The sequence below is a fragment of the Elaeis guineensis genome, chromosome 2, assembly GCF_000442705.2.
Source record: "Elaeis guineensis isolate ETL-2024a chromosome 2, EG11, whole genome shotgun sequence".
Lineage (NCBI taxonomy): Eukaryota > Viridiplantae > Streptophyta > Magnoliopsida > Arecales > Arecaceae > Elaeis > Elaeis guineensis.
Window position 1 is genome coordinate 43,637,963 of NC_025994.2, and position 5,785 is coordinate 43,643,747.

General features: G+C 40.7%; 1 non-coding gene across 1 annotated transcript; it reads right to left on the reverse strand.

Annotated features, from left to right (window-relative positions):
• Positions 1-703: 703 nt before the first annotated feature.
• Positions 704-810, reverse strand: LOC114913190 (small nucleolar RNA R71). Its single transcript, XR_003799237.1, has one exon. It is a non-coding gene; the product is annotated as a small nucleolar RNA R71 (small nucleolar RNA).
• Positions 811-5,785: the final 4,975 nt, after the last annotated feature.

The window sequence follows — 5,785 nt, forward strand, 5'->3', positions numbered from 1 at the left end:
AACAAACCCAATTTGCATTTAAGCTAAGCCACTCTACATCGAACTGTTAGGTCTAAGAAACCAGTAGGTGTCTAGGTTTAACTGTTTGCTAACTTGATTGCAATTAACACTTAACCATAACTAATTCTTCTCACCTTACGTATCTAGGTCTAGAGCTCTTTCTTTCTTTTCTCTCCTTTTTCTATTTTCCTGCAAAAAAAAAAAAAAACTTGAATCATACATTAGGGTTTGCACTGGTATATGCAAGGTAGAAGATCTCTCTATCCTGACCTAGTTAAACCCAATCCTGAGATTGAACGGTTGATTCATATTAAACCTGAAAATCAGATGGCTGGATATCCTAGAGAACCACCTAGGCAGATGAAAGAATATTTTATTCCTTCCACTTATAACCCATCAACTTGTATCCACTTATCTGATATCCCTACAAGCCACTATGAGATCAAGTCGACCACAATCCAGATGCTTCCGTCTTTCTATGGGAATACTAATGAAGATCCTTACAAGCATCTGGATGAGTTCTTAGAAATTTGTTCCATGGTGAAAATTCAAAATTTTACTGATGATGCACTTAGATTGACCTTATTCCCCTTCTCACTTAAAGACAAAGCCAAGTACTGGCTTGGTACAATAGGGAGACCAAACTTGGGCTGAAATGCAGCACGAGATTCTTAAGAAATTCTATCCCATAGGTCGAACCAACACCATGAGGCAAGCCATCACTGGATTTGCTCAGCTTCCAGAAGAACAAATTCATGAATCATGGGAGAGACTTAAGGAACTTCTTAGAAAATGCCCACACCATGATCTATCTAAGTGGCAAATTGTTCAAGCTTTTTATGAGGGTTTAGGTGACCAATATAGACAGATGGTAGATGCATCTTGTGGGGATGCATTCATGAGTAAAAGTGAGGATGAAGCCTACACTTTATTTGAAACTTTGAGTGAAAATTCAATCAATCATGCTTCATTATCTTCCTACGAAAGATTAATTTCTCACCAAAAGCAAGCAGGAATTTTTGAGATCAAGCAAACAGACTCTAGTCCTAAGACTGATCTGAACCTAATAGCCCAAAGATTAGATAAAGTCAACCTTCTTGCCCAGAAATTTGATCAGTTCCTAACATTAGGTCAACAATCTTCTGCACAATACACACCACCACCTAATTATCAGGAGATTTGTTCTATCTATGCTAGCCCGGCCCATCATGTGAGCGAATGTCCCATGGCTGCACAGTTTCCACCTTTCATTCAAGAACAAGTTCAAGCTGCTCAAGGTTACTCCAAACCTATCAATGATCCATTCTCTAAGACATACAATTCAGGCTGGAGAAACCACCCTGAATTTTTTTAGAGACCTCAACAGACTCAGACTCAGACCCAAATTCCTTCTGTGCAAAATTTTCAGAGTAGGCCTCCATATCAAAATTATGCCTACAATAGAGGTCAGCCCAGTCAATCTATCCAGCCACCATATCAAAATCAGCCACCATACCCACCTTCTCAACAGACTAATCTAGCTGATGATAGATTAAACCAACTACAATAATTGATCATGACCCAACAACAATCTATCGCTAGGCTAGAAATACAAATAGGACAATTGGCTGAGTCTACCATGAGGAGAGAAACAGGTCAACTCCCAAGCCAACCAGTACCAAATCCTAGGAACAATCCATCCACTCATCAACCACCTAGACCTAATCATCAATCCACTGTCCCATATAAGAATCCTCAATTTGAAAATGCCAAAGCAATTACTGAACTTAGAAGTGGTAGGATTCTTAAGGACCCGTATCAAGATCAGGTGAGAGAAGCTAGTATTGATGCTAGCCCAAATGAAAATTTGGAAGAAGAGATTAGAACTGAGACTAACCTGATAGATAAACCAGAACCAGAAATTGCTACTGATCTAAGCAGAAAAGACAAAGAAAAAAAAAAGCAGATGAGTTACCCGAGACATATTGACCAAAAGTCCCATTTCCGTCAGCCTTAGAAGCTGGTTCTTCCTGTAAAAAGCAAGGAGCAAGCAACGAGGAACTGATGGAATTGTTTAAACAAGTTCACATTAATCTACCCCTCCTCGATGCAATTCAATATGTCCCAGCCTACACTAAATTTCTTAAGGAACTTTGCACCCAAAAGCATGAGCCACGAACAATAAAGAAAATCATGTTATCTGAGGATGTTAGTGCAGTCTTGTTAAATCCATTACCTTAGAAAATGAAAGATTCTGGTGCCCCTTTGATTTCATGTGTTATAGGAGGCTTCACCTTTGACCGAGCTTTGTTAGACTTAGGAGCTAGTGTCAACCTACTTCAAACCTCGGTCTATGAAAAATTTGAGATAGGAGAACTGAAACCCACGTCAGTTATTTTACAACTAGCTGATAGATTTGTCAAGACTCCACGTGGTCTGATTGAGGATGTTATAGTTAAAGTCAATACATGCTATTTTCCAGTAGACTTCCTCATACTTGATATGGAACCATCCCAAGAGCTGAATCAAAATCCTATAATTTTAGGTCGCCCATTCCTAGCCACTGCCAATGCCAATATTAATTGTAAAATAGGAGCTATGGATATTTCTTTTGGGGATCAAAAGGTGAGAATCAATGTTTTTAATGCCTCGAAGTATGCTCAAAAGGAGGAAAGCTGTTCATTAATTGATCTGATAAATGAGATAGTTGAAATTGATTTCTCCTTAGATTTGAAAGAAGATGATATTCAGGATGAATTCAATGATGAAATCCAAGATCAGGAGGTGAATGCCTTGCTTGATTCACCTCATTTAGCACAATCACTACCTTGGTCAATGAAAATTGAGCCTTTACCTAAGTTAAATCGGAACCACTATGTCCTTCAATCCAGGCCCCACCACAACTTGAACTGAAACTTTTGCCTGAATCACTCAAGTATGCATTCTTAGGACCTGAGAAAACTCTGCCAATAATCATTGCCTCTGACCTAACCCACGAATAGGAAGACCAATTGTTAAATGTATTAAAAGCACATCGAGAGGCCATAGGTTGGACTGTTGCTGATTTAAAAGGTATCAGTCCATCAATATGCATGCACCATATTTACACAGAGGATAATGTCAAACCCATCTGAGAAATGCAAAGACGGCTCAACCCGAATATGCAAGATGTAGTCAAGAAGGAAGTAATTAAATGGTTAGATGCTGGTATCATTTATCCTATTTCTGACAGCCACTGGGTGAGTCCCACTCAAGTCGTTCCAAAGAAATCTGGACTCACGGTTGTCCGTACTGACCATGGAGAACTTGTACCAATGCGACTTTCTACTGGGTGGCGTATCTACATAGATTATAGAAAACTTAATGCAGCCACCCATAAGGATCATTTTCTCTTACCCTTTATTAACCAAATCTTAGAGAGATTAGCTGGCCAACAATATTTCTGCTTTTTAGATGGATACTCAGGATACAATCAGATAGCAATCTATCCAGGAGATCAGGAAAAGACCACCTTCACATGTCCCTATGGAACCTTTGCTTTCCATAGAATGCCTTTTGGATTATGTAATGCACCCGCAACTTTTCAAAGGTGCATGATGTCAATATTTTCAGACATGGTAGGAGATTTTCTAGAGATATTCATGGATGATTTTTCAGTCTTTGGGAAATCTTTCGAAAGTTGCCTCAATAATTTGGAGAAAATGTTAAAACGATGCATTGAGGCCAATTTAGTTTTAAGTTGGGAGAAGAGCCATTTCATAGTTAAAGAGGGAATCGTATTAGGGCATATTGTTTCCAAGAGAGGGATTGAGGTTGATAGAGCAAAGGTTGAACTGATTTGTAAACTTCCTCCACCCACTTCTGTCAAACAAATTCGATCTTTCCTTGGTCATGTAGGATTTTACCATCGTTTCATCAAAGACTTTTCTAAAACATCCCGTCCTCTATGTAATTTGCTTGCAAAGGATGTCCCCCTTAACTTTAATGAAGAATGCCTTAAAGCTTATGAATTTCTGAAAGAAGCTGTGACCAAAGCTCCAATCATCCAATCACCAGACTGGTCACTACCTTTTGAGATCATGTGCGATGCTTCTGATTTTGCCATAGGAGCTGTCTTGAGCCAAAGGGTAAACAAATATCCTGTAGTAATTTACTATGCTAGTAGAACTCTGAATGAAGCTCAGATGAATTATACCATAACCGAGAAAGAGTTTCGATCATACCTGTTAGGATCAAAAATCATGATTTATTCAGATCATACGGCTTTGAGATATCTGCTCTCAAAGAAAGATGCCAAACCACGATTGATTAGATGGATTTTACTGCTACAAGAGTTTGATATTAAAATTTGAGATAAGAAGGGATCTGAAAATGTTGTAGCAGACCACCTATCAAGGATCTTAGTTAAAGATTGTGAACCTGCATCAATTGAAGAATCTTTTTCAAATGAACAACTTCTGGTAGTTTCACATACAAAGGCCCCTTGGTTTGTAGATATTATGAATTACTTAGCAGTTGGACAAATTCCTGATGGTTGGTCTAAAAATGAAAAGGATTGATTCTTTGCTCAAATCAAGTATTATCTTTGGAAAGATCCTAAGATTTTTCGAATTTGTGCTGATCAGATCATTCGTAGATGTGTTCCTGAGACTGAACAATGGAGTATCTTAAAATTTTGTCATATTCTTGCTTGTGGAGGGCATTTTTCTGGATGAAAAACTATGGTTAAAGTATTGCAAAGCAGATTTTATTGGCCCACATTATTTAAGGATGCTTATAATTTTAGCCAGGAATGTCTCAAATGTCAAGCGTTAGAAAATATTTCAAGGAAAAATATGATGCCTTTGAATCCCATCTTGGTAGTTGAAATTTTTGATATTTGGGGAATTGATTTTATGGGACCTTTTCCACCCTCCAATGGTTTTGAATATATTTTGGTGGCCGTCGACTATGTTTCTAAATGGATTGAGGCAATAGCAACACGAACCAATGATCATAAAGTAGTCATAAAATTTGTCCAAAGAAATATCTTTTCTAGGTTCGGATTTCCACGTGCTATCATTAGCGACGGAGGTACCCACTTCACAAACCATCATTTTCGAACTTTGCTACGAAAGTATGGGATCACACATAAGATAGCTACACCATACCACCCGCAAATAAGTGGCCAAGTTGAAGTATCCAATAGGGAGATTAAGAACATCCTGCAAAAGACTTGTTGGGTATAAAATACCCATAGCCGAAACCCCCAGCGGAATCGACGACGGAACGGCACAGCTCCGCCCGGACTGCTACGGGAGCCGGCCTCCGCCTCCGACATCAGTTGAAGAACGGCTCCGCCCGGACTCCTACGGGAGCTGGGCTCCACCTCGGTATCAATTGCTGGTAGGCTCCGTCCGGACTCCTACGGGAGCCGGACTTCATCTTTAACTTTGATTGCAGAGGACTCCTCCCGGACTCCTACGGGAGCCGGGTTCCGCCCGCAACTTCAGCTCCGAGAGGGCTCCGCCCGGACTCCTGCGGGAGCCGGGCTCCGCCTCCGACATCAACCACAGAACAGCTCCGCCCGGACTCCTACGGGAGCTGGGCTCCACCTCGGTATCAACTGCGGGTAAGCTCCATCCGAACTCCTACGGGAGCCGGACTCCACCCACGACCCCAACCGAAAAGAGGACCCCTCCCGGACTTCTTCAAAGGTCGGACTCTGACCGCTGCCGAGCCTCGATCAACAGATCCGCGTCCCCTGGCAGATCACAATAACAACCATGTTTCTGTTCCACTTCCTGTAGCAGATTTCGCGCGGCTC